Raw genomic sequence first — 11983 nt, forward strand, 5'->3', positions numbered from 1 at the left:
CTTCCCAGGCTTCAAACACCTGCCCCAGCAGTCTGCTTAACCGCCGCTAGAGCCTAAAATTATGGGGAACCCCACGCCAATTTTTTTTTTAATAAATCCTTTATTTTAACACTAAATAACAAGTACAGTAAGCAACACTGTCACTGTACTTCATATATATGTTACTGACATGTTTCTATCTATCTAATCTATGTGTGATGCTCTATTATTTCTGTTATAAATTGTCGGGTACCGGTTTATGCCGCTGGTGCATTGCCGGCTTTTCATGTTTCACTGTGAGCACTGTTCCCATCGATTGGGGCAACCACCTCCACCAATACATTCTACTTTATTGTTAGTTGTTTTCCTTCATGTAGAATTAACCTACAGGGAAAGAAAGGGTTTATTTTCATACCGATATTTGTGTCCCATTGACTTGCATTGGTTTCCGGTATCGGCCCGATCCAATCCGATCCGATATTTCCTGATATCGGAAGGTATCGCTCAACACTAGTAGTGGAGGTTACAGTGGTGTAAAAAGACAATATCATTGCCCCTTGGAAGAGTGGTGGAGGTTACAGTGGAATAAAAAGACAATATCAATGCCCTTGGAAGAAAGGTGGAGGTCACAGTGGAATAAAAACACAATATCAATGCCCCTTGGAACAGTGGTGGAGGTTACAGTGGAATAAAAAGACAATATCAATGCCTCTTGGAAGAGCTGTGGAGTTCAGAGTGGTTTTGCTAGACAGTTTTAATGCCGCTTGGAAGAGACGTGGAGGTAACAGTAGCTTAACAAGACGGTTTTATTGCCCCTTGGAAGAGTGGTGGAGGTAACATTTTAATAAAAAGGCAATATCAATGCCCCTTGGAAGAGTGGTGGAAGTTACGGTGGAAGAAAAAGACAATATCAATGCCCCTTGGAAGAGTTGTGGAGGTTACAGTGGAATAAAAAAACAATATCAATACCCGGTAGAAGAGACGTGGAGGTTCACTATAGCTTAACAAGATGGTTTTAATGCCCTTTGAAAGAGTGGTGGAGGCCGCAGTGGAATAAAAAGAAAATATCAAAGCCCTGTGGAAGAGTGGTGGAGGTTGCAGTGGAATAAAAAGACAATTTCAATGCCCCGTGGAAGAGACGTAGAGGTCACAGTAGCTTAACAAGATGGTTTTAATGCCCATTGAAAGAGTGGTGGAGGTCGCTGTGGAATAAAAAGACAATATAAATGCCCCTTGGAAGAGTGGTGGAGGATACAGTGGAATAAAAAGACAATATCAATGCCCCTTGGAAGATCTGTGGAGTTCAGATTGGTTTAACCAAATGGTTTTAATGCCCATTGGAAGAGATGTGGAGGTCACAGTAGCTTAACAAGACGGTTTTAATGCCACATGGAAGAGTGGTGGAGGTTGCAGTGGAATAAAAAGGCAATACCAATGCACCGTGGAAGAGACGTGGAGGTCACAGTAGCTTAACAAGATGGTTTTAATGCCCTTTGGAAGACTGGTGGAGGTTGCAGTGGATTAAAAAGACAATATCAATTCCCTTTGGAAGAGTGGTGGAGGTAGCAGTGGAATAAAAATACATTATCAATGCCCCTTGGTAGAGTGGTGGAGGTTACAGTGGAATTTAAAGACAATATCAGTGCCCCGTGGAAGAGATGTGGAGGTCACTGTAGCTTAACAAGACAGTTTTAATGCCCCTTGGAAGAATGGTGGAGGTCGCAGTGGAATAAAAAGACAATTTCAATGCCCCTTGGAAGAGTGGTGGAGGTTAGAGTGGAATAAAAAGACAATACCAATGTCCCTTGGAAGAGCTGTGGAGTTCAGATTGGTTTAACCAGACGGTTTTAATGCCCATTGGAAGTGACGTGGAGGTCACAGAAGCTTAAAAAGATGTTTTTAATGCCCCTTTGAAAAGTGGTGGAGGTCGCAGTTGATTAAAAAGACAATATCAATGCCCCTTAGAAGAGTGGTGGAGGTGGCAGTGGAATAAAAAGACAATATCAATGCCCCTTGGAAGAATGATGGAGGTCGCAGTGGAATAAAAAGACAAAGTCAATGCCCCTTGGAAGAGTGGTGGAGGTTAGAGTGGAATCAAAAGACAATACCAATGCCCCTTGGAAGAGCTGTGGAGTTCAGAGTGGTTTAACCAGATGGTTTTATTGCCCCTTGGAAGAGAAGTGGAGATCACAGTAGATTAACAAGACAGTTTTAATGCCCCTTGGAAAAGTGGTGGAGGTCACAGTGGATTAAAAAGACAATATCAATGCCCGTGGGAGACACGTGGAGGTCACAGTAGTTAAACAAGACAGTTTTAATGGCCCTTGGAAGAGTGGTGGAGGTCGCAGTGGAATAAAAAAACAATATCAATGCCCCTTGAAAGAGTGGTGTAGGTTACAGTGAAATAAAAAGACAATATCAATGTCTCTTGAAAGAGCTATGGAGTTCAGAGTGGTTTAACCAGATGGTCTTAATGCCCCTTGGAAGAGTGGTAGAGGTCGCAGTGCATTAAAAAGACAATATCAATACCCCTTGGAAGAATGGTGGAGGTTACAGTGGAATAAAAAGACAATATCAATGCCCCTTGGAAGAGCTGTGGAGATCAGAGTGGTTTAACCGGACGGTTTTAGTGCCCCTTGGAAGAGATGTGGAGGTCAGAGTAGCTTAACATGACTGTTTTAATGCTTCTTGGAAGAGTGGTGGAGGTCGCAGTGGATTAAAAAGACAATATCAATGCCCCTTAGAAGAGAGGTGGAAGTCACAGTGGAATAAAAAGACAATATCAATACCCCTTGGAAGAGTGGTGGAGGATACAGTGGAATAAAAAGGCAATATCAATGCCCCGTGGAATAGACATGGACGTTACAGTATCTAAACAAGATATTTTCAATGCACCTTGGGAGAGTGGTGGAAGTCGTAGTGGAATAAAAAGACATTATCAATGCCCCTTGAAAGAGTGCTGTAGGTTACAGTGGAATATAAAGACAATATCAATGCCTCTTGCAAGAGCTGTGGAGTTCAGAGTGGTTTAAATTGACGCTTTTAATGCACCTTGAAAGAGACGTGGAAGTCACAGTAGCTTAACAATACGGTTTTAATGCCCCTTGGAAGAGTGGTGGAGGTCGCAGTGGATTAAAAATACAATATCAATGCCACTTGGAAGAGTGGTGAAGGTCCCAGTGGAATAAAAATACAATATCAATGCCCCTTGGAAGAGTGGTGGAGGTTACAGTGGAATAAAAAGACAATATCAATGCCCCGTGAAAGAGACGTGGAGGTCACAAAAGCTTAACAAGACAGTTTTAATGCCCATTGGAAGAGAGGTGCAAGTTGCAGTGGAATAAAAAGACAATATCAATGCCCCTTGGACGAGTACTGGAGGTTACATTGTAATAAAAAGACAATATCAATGCCCCTTGCAAGAGTAGTGGAGGTCGCAGTGGAATAAAAAAACAATATCAATGCCCCATGGAAGAGTGGTGGAGGTAACAGTGGATTAAAAAGACAACATCAATTCCCCTTGGAAGAGCAGTGGATTTCAGAGTAGTTAAACCAGACGGTTTTATTGCCCATTGCAAGTGACGTGGAGGTCACAGTAGCTTAAAAAGACATTTTTAATGCCCCTTGGAAATGTGGTGGAGGTCGCAGTGGATTAAAAATACAATATCAATGCCCCTTGGAAGAGTGGTGGAGGTGGCAGTAGAAAAAAGGACAATATAAATGCCCCTTGGAAGAGTGGTGGAGTTTACAGTGGAATAAAAAGACAATATCAATGCCCCGTGAAAGAGACGTGGATGTCAGAGTAACTTAACAAGACGGTTTTAATGTCCCTTGGAAGAGAGGTGAAAGTCGCAGTGGAATAAAAAGACAATATCAATGCCCCTTGTAAGAGTGCTGGAGGTTACAGTGGAATAAAAAACAATATGAAAGCCCCTTGCAAGGGCTGTGGAGTTGAGAGTGGTTTAAATGGACCGTTTTAATGCCCCTTGGAAGAGACGTGGAGGTCACAGTAGATTAACAAACTGTTTTAATGCCCCTTGGAAGAGTGGTGGAGGTCGAAGTGGATTAAAAAGACAATGTCAATGCTCCTTGAAGGAGTGGTTGAAATCTCAGTGGAATAAAAAGATAATATCAATGCCCCTTGGAAGAGTGGTGGAGGTCGCAGTGGAATAAAAAGACAATATCAATGCCCCTTGGAAGTTCTGTGTAGTTCAGATGGCTTAACCATACGGTTTTAATGCCCCTTGGAAGAGACGGGGAGGTCACAGCAACTTAACAAGACGGTTTTAATGCCACATGGAAGAGTGGTGGAGGTTGCAGTGGATTAAAAAGACAATATCAATGCCCCGAGGAAGAGTGGTGGAGGTCGCAGTGGAATAAAAAGACAATATCAATGCCCCGTGGAAGAGACGTGGAGTTCACAGTAGCTTAACAAGATGGTTTTAATGCCCTTTGAAAAAGTGGTGGAGGTCGCAGTGGAATAAAAATACAATATCAATGCCCCTTGGTAGAGTGGTGGAGGTTACAGTGGAATTTAAACACAATATCCATGCCCATTGGAAGAGATGTGAAGGTCACTGTAGCTTAAAAAGACGATTTTAATGCCTCTTGGAAAGGGGTGGAGGTCGCAGTGGATTAAAAAGACAATATCAATGTCCCTTGGAAGAGTGGTGGAGGTAGCAGTGGAATAAAAAGACAATATCAATGCCCCTTGGAAGAATGATGCAGGTCAGAGTGGAATAAAAAGACAATGTCAATGCCCCTTGGAAGAGTGGTGGAGGTTAGAGTGTAATAAAAAGACAATACCAATGCCCCTTGGAAGAGCTGTGGAGTTCAGAGTGGTTTAACCAGATGGTTTTATTGCCCCTTGGAAGAGAGGTGGAGGTCACAGTAGATTAACAAGATGGTTTTAATGCCCCTTTGAAGAGACGTGGAAGTCACAGTAGATTAACAAGACTGTTTTAATGCCCCTTGGAAGAGTGGTGGAGGTCGCAGTGGATTAAAAAGACAATATCAATGCCCCCTAGAAGAGAGGTGGAAGTCGCAGTGGAATAAAAAGACAATATCAATACCCCTTGGTAGAGTGGTGGAGGATACAGTGGAATAAAAAGACAATATCAATGCTCCGTGGATTAGACATGGACGTTAAAGTAGCTAAACAAGATGTTTTTAATGCACCTTGGGAGAGTGGTGGAAGTCGTAGTGAAATAAAAAGACAATATCAATGCCCCTTGAAACAGTGCTGTAGGTTACAGTGGAGTAAAAAGATAATATCAATGCCTCTTGCAAGAGCTGTGGAGTTCAAAGTGGTTTAAATTTACGATTTTAATGCAGCTTGGAAGAGACGTGGAGGTCACATCAGCTTAACAATACGGTTTTAATGCCCATTGGAAGAGTGGTGGAGGTCGCAGTGGATTAAAAAGACAATATCAATGCCCCTTGGAAGAGTGGTGGAGGTCGCAGTGGAATAAAAAGACAATAACAGTGCCCCGTGGAAGGGACGTGGAGGTCACAGTAGCTTAACAAGACGGTTTTAATGCCCCATGGAAGAGTGGTGGAGGTCGCAGTGGATTAAAAAGACAATATCAATGCCCCTTAGAAGAGAGGTGGAAGTCGCAGTGGAATAGAAAGACAATGTCAATGCCACTTGGAAAAGTGGTGGAGGTTACATTGGAATAAAAAGACAATATCAATGCCCAGTGGAATAGACAAGGACTTGACAGTAGCTTAACAAGACGGCTTTAATGCCCCTTGGAAGAGTGGTGGAGGTTGCAGTGGATTAAAAAGACAATATCAATGCCCGTTGGAAGAGTGGTAGAGTTCGCAGTGGAATAAAAAGACAAATCAATGCCCCTTGAAAGAGTTGTGGAGGTTACAGTGGAATAAAAAGACAATATCAATACCCCATGGAAGAGTTGTGGAGGTCACTGTGGCTTAGCAAGATGGTCTTAATGCCACTTGGAAGAGTGGTGGAGGTCGCAGTTGAATAAATAGACAATGTCAATGCCCCTTGGAAGAGTGGTGGAGGTTAGAGTGGAATAAAAAGACAATGCCAGTGCTCCTTGGAAGAGCTGTGGAGTTCATAGTGGTTTAAATTTACGGTTTTAATGCCCCTTGGAAGAGACGTGGAGGTCACAGTGGATTAAAAAGACAATATCAATGCCCCATGGAAGAGTGGTGGAGGTCGCAGTGGATTAAAAAGACAATATCAATGCCCCTTGGAAGAGTGGTGAAGGTCGCAGTGGAATAAAAAGACAATATCAATGCCGCATGGAAAATTGGTGGATGTTACAGTCGAATAAAAACAATATCAATGCCTCTTGTAAAAGCTGTGGAGTTCAGAGTGTTTAACCAGACGGTTTTAATGCCCCTTGGAAGAGACGAGGAGGTCACAGTAGCTTAACAATACTGTTTTAATGCCCCTTGGAAGAGTGGTGGAGAACGTTGTGGATTTAAAAGACAATATCAATGCCCCTTAGAAGAGTGGTGGAGGTCGCAGTTGAATAAAAAGACAAAATCAATGCCCGATTGAAGAGTGGTGGAGGTTACAGTGGAATAAAAAGACAATATCAATGCCCCATGGAAGAGTTGTGGCTGTCACAGTGGAATAAATAGACAATGTCAATGCCCCTTGGAAGAGTGGTGGAGGTTAGAGTGGAATAAAAAGACAATACCTGTGCTCCTTGGAAAAACAGTGGAGTTCAGAGTGGTTTAAATTGACGGTTTTAATGCCCCTTGGAAGAGACGTGGAGGTCACAGTGGATTAAAAAGACAATATCAATGCCCCTTGAAAGAGTGGTGGAGGTCACGGTGGATTAAAAAGACAATATCACAGCCCTTTGGAAGAGTTGTGGAGGTCGCAGTGGAATAAAAAGACAATATCAATGGCCCGTGGAAGGGACGTGGAGGTCAAAGTAGCTTCACAAGACGGTTTTAATGCCCATTGGAAGAGAGGTGGAGGTCGCAGTTGATTAAAAAGACAATATCAAGGCCCCTTGGAAGAGTGGTGGAGGTCGCAGTGGAATAAAAAGACAATATCAATGCCGCTTGTATGAGTGGGGGATGTTACAGTCGAATAAAAAGACAATATCAATGCCTCTTGTAAGAGCTGTGGAGTTCAGAGTGTTTAACCAGACGGTTTTAATGCCACTTGGAAGAAACTAGGAGGTCACAGTAGCTTAACAAGACTGTTTTAATGCCCCTTGGAAGAGTGGTGGAGATAGTTGTGGATTTAAAAGACAATATCAATGCCCCTTAGAAGAGTGGTGGAGGTCGCAGTGGAATAAAAGCACAATATCAATGCCCCATGGAAGATTGGTGGAGGTTAGAGTGGAATAAAAAGACAATATCAATGCTCCTTGGAAAAGTGGTGGAGGTTACAGTGGAATAAAAAGACAATATCAATGCCCTTTGAAAGAAACTTGGAGGTCACAGTAGCTTAACAAGACGGATTTAATGCCCCTTGAAAGAGTCGTGGAAGTCGCAGAGGAATAAAAAGACAATATCAATGCAATTGGAAGAGTGCAGAAGGTTACAATGGAATAAAAATACATTGTCAATGCCCCTTGGAAGAGCTGTGGAGCTCAGAGCGGCTTAACCAGACGGTATTAGTGCCCCTTGGAAGAGACTTGGAGGTCAGAGTAGCTTAACAAGACGGTTTTAATGCCCCTTGGAAGAGTAGTGGAGGTCGCAATGGAATAAAAAGACAATATCAATGCCCCGTGGAAGGGACGTGGAGGTCACAGTAGCATACAAAGACCGTTTTAATGCCCATGGGAAGAGTGGTGGAGGTAGCAGTGGATAAAAAAGACAATATCAAAGCCCCTTGGAAGAGTGGTGGAGGTCGCAGTGGAAAACAGAGACAATATCAATGCCCTTTTGTAGAGTGGTGGAGGTGACAGTCGAATAAAATGACATTATCAAAGCCTCTTGGAAGAACTGTGGAGTACAGAGTGGTTTAACCAGACGGTTTAATGCCCCTTGGAAGAGACGTGGAGGTCACAGTAGCTTATCAAGACTGTTTTAATGCCCCTTGGTAGAGTGGTGGAGGTCGCAGTGGATTAAAAAAACAATATCAATGCCTCGTGGAAGAGACTTGGAGGTCGCAGTAGCTTAATAAGATGGTTTTAATGCCCCCTGGAAGAGAGGTGGAGGTCACAGTGGAATTAAAAGACAATATCAATGCCCCTTTGAAGAGTGGTGGAGGTCGCAGTGGAATAAAAAGACAATATTACTGCCCCTTGGAAGAGTGGTGGACGTCGCAGTAAAATAAAAAGACAATATCAATGCCCCTTGGAAGAGTGGTGGAGGTCGCAGTGGATTAAAAGAAAATATCAATGCTCCTTTGAAGAGTGGTGGAGGTTACAGTGGAAAAAAAAGACAATATCAATGTTCCTTGGAAGAGGGGTGAAGGTCGCAGTGGGATAAAACGACAATATCAATGTCCCATGGAAGAGTGGTGGAGGTCGCAGTGGATTAAAAAGACAATATCAATTCCCCTAGGAAGAGTGGTGGAGGTCGCAGTGGAATAAAAAGACAATATCCATACCCCGTGGAAGGGACGTGGAGGTCATAGTAGCTTAACAAGATGGTTTTAATGCCCCTTGGAAGAGTGGTAGAGGTCGCAGTGGAATAACCTCACTGGTACATGCTCTGCATAACTTCTCTGCTTGCTGTGTCTGCTGTAATCTAATGCTCTGCTTTGCTGATTCACCTCACTGGTACATGCTCTGCATAACTTCTCTGCTTGCTGTGTCTGCTGTAATCTAATGCTCTGCTTTGCTGATTCACCTCACTGGTACATGCTCTGCATAACTTCTCTGCATTATCTGTCCGACTCCATTCAATACCCACATATGTCTGTCCCTTCCCCACTATAGATCTTATCTGATTTTTAGAGGTGCTAAACTGCAGAGACTAGAGTCCTAGCTCTGTGTTTGATTACCCAGCCATCTCCTGGTGAGATGACCCGCTGCTAATTTAGCCATATGCAGCTCCCACAATGCCCTTCACCAGATAGTTTAATGTGCACTATATATTTAGAAGCTCTGTAACGGGTGCACTTGTGCTGGGGTGTGCACGCGTCTTCTTGTGCAAAGTGGCTTCGGAGATAAGTGGCAGTTATTTCAGAGACAGTTAGTCAGGGCAGGAGTCAGGTAACCAACACTTTGACCACTTACTCTCTTTTAACTATGTTTGTGTTAGCTCTCACTTTTTCCTCTATAGTCCTCCACTTTCTAGTAACCACTCAAATCCCTACACCTAGTAAGAAACTCTTCATATCTCCCTCCATCCTCCCCATTCATCTCACCTCCTCCTCCAAATTATTCCTAAACATTCAATCCTGGATCTCCAAACACAGACAGCCACCTCATGCTCTCTCTTGCTCCCACCTGCTAACACTTTCTCTGCTCCTCCTCATTGCTGGAGATATCTCTACAAATCCTGGTCCTCCTCGCCATATCCCCACAGTTACTTCTTCCTCCTATCCACGACCTTCCACAAACTGTCGCAACCCTTCTAAACTCATACCCATCCAACCAATCCCCACTCCCTTAGTTGCTCTAACAGGAGCTCTATGGAACGCTCGCTCTGTCTGAAACAAACTTTCCTTCATTCACGATCTTTTCATTGCAAACAAACTTTCCTTCCTCGCCATCACTGAAACCTGGCTCACCCTCTCTGACACAGCCTCCCCAGCTGCACTCTCATATGGCGGATTCCACCTTTCCCACACACCCCGCCCCAACGGCAAACATGGCGGAGGCGTAGGTTTTCTCCTATCAGAACACTGCGCTTTCACCCAAATCCCACTGCCACCCTCCGTTACACTCCCCTCTTTTGAGGTGCACTGTGTGCGCATCTATTCCCCCTCCAACCTCCAACTGGCCGTCGTTTACCGACCCCCAGGGCAAGCCACCACCTTCTTAGACCACTTCACCACCTGGTTGCTTCACTTCCTCTCCACTGACATCCCCACTATCATAATGGGTGACTTCAACATCCCCATTAACACTTCCCACTCGTCTGTCTCTAAGTTCCTATCTCTCACTTCCTCCTTCGGACTCACTCAATGGTCTTCCACACCCACCCACAAGGATTGCCACACACTGGACCTCATCTTCACCCGCCTCTGTTCCCTATCTAACCTCTCTAACTCACCCATCCCTCTCTCTGATCACAGCCTACTTACATTCTCTTCTCTCTCCTCCCCGGGGCAACAATCCCCACTCCACAAACTTGCATACCCTCGCAGAAATCTCAAACACCTTGACTTACACTCACTCTCTGAATCCCTCCTCCTTCTTACAGACATAAATTCCTTACACGATGCAGACATTACTGCTGCTTCATAAAACACCACAATAGCTGCAGCTCTAGACTCGATCGCCCCTCTCACACACTCCACATCTCGCACATTCAACAGGCAGCCCTGGCACACTAAACTTACTAAAGAACTGCGCCGGGCCTGCAGGGTTGCGGAGCGGAGATGGAAAAGGTCTCACTCCATCGAACACTTCATCGCATTCAAGCAATCCCTCACTAATTTCAAGTCCGCACTCACTACAGCAAAACAAACCTACTTCTCATCTCTCATATCCTCCCTATCTCACAACCCTAAACAGCTATTTAACACTTTCAACTCTCTCCTTCTGTTCCAATATCAATGCCCTTTGGAACAGTGGTGGAGGTCACAGTGGATTAAAAAGACAATATCAATGCCCTTTGGAAAAGAGGTGGAGGTCGCAGTGGAATAAAAAGACAATATCAATGCCCCGTGGAAGAGACGTGGAGGTCACAGTAGCTGAACAAGACAGTTTTAATGCTCCTTGGAAGAGTGGTGGAGGTCGCAGTGGAATAAAAAGACAATATCAATGCCCGTTTGGAGAGTGGTGGACGTTACAGTGAAATAAAAAGACAATATCAATGCCATTTGAAAGAGCTGGGGAGTTCAGCATGGTTTAACCAGACGGTTTTAATGCCCTTGGAAGAGACGTGGAGGTCACAGTAGCTTAACAAAACGGTTTTAATGCCCCTTGGAAGAATGGCGAAGGTCACAGTGGATTAAAAGTACAATATCAATGCCCCTTGGAAGAGTGGGGGAGGTTACAGTGGAAAAAAAAGACAATATCAATGCCCCTTGGAAGAGTGGTGGAGGTCGCAATGGAATAAAAAGACATCATCATTGCCCTATGGTAGAGACGTCGAGGTCGCAGTGGATTAAAAAGACAATATCAATGCCCTTTGGAAAAGTGGTGTAGGTCGCTCTTGAATAAAAAGACAATATCAATGCCCCTTGGAAGAGTTGTGGAGGTTACAGAGGAATAAAAAGACTATATCAATGCTCCTTGGAAGAGCTGTGGAGCTCAGAGTGGTTTAACCAGACGGTTTTAATGCCCCTTGGAAGAGACGTGGAGGTCACAGTAGCTTAAAATGATGGTTGTAATGCCCTTGGAAGAGTGGTGGAGGTCGCAGTGGATTAAAAAGACAATATCAATGCCCCTAGAAAGAGTGGTGGAGGTCGCAGTGGAATAAAAAGACAATATCAATGCCCCTTGGAAGAGTGGTGGAGGTAACAGTGTATAAAAAGACAATATCAATGCCCTTTGGAAGAGTGTTGAAGGTTACAGTGGAATAAAAAGATAATATCAATACCCCTTGGAAGAGTGGTGGAGGTTACAGAGGAATAAAAAGACTATATCAATGCTCCTAGGAAGAGCTGTGGATCTCAGAGTGGTTTAACCAGACCGTTTTAATGCCCCGTGGAAGAGACATTGAGGTCACATTAACTTAACAAGACGCTTTTAATGCCCCTTGGAAGATTGATGGAGGTCGAAGTGCATTAAAAAGACAATATCAATGCACCTTGGAAGAGTGGTGGAGGTCGCATTGGAATTAAAAGACAATATCAATGCCCCTTGGAATTGACGTTGAGGTCACAGTAGCTTATCAACACAGTTTTAATGCCCCTTGGAAGAGTGGTGGAGGTCACAGTGGATTAAAA

The sequence above is a fragment of the Phyllobates terribilis genome, unplaced genomic scaffold, assembly GCF_046119375.1.
Source record: "Phyllobates terribilis strain yellow unplaced genomic scaffold, ASM4611937v1 Scaffold_39__1_contigs__length_11870865, whole genome shotgun sequence".
In the NCBI taxonomy this organism is placed as follows: domain Eukaryota; kingdom Metazoa; phylum Chordata; class Amphibia; order Anura; family Dendrobatidae; genus Phyllobates; species Phyllobates terribilis.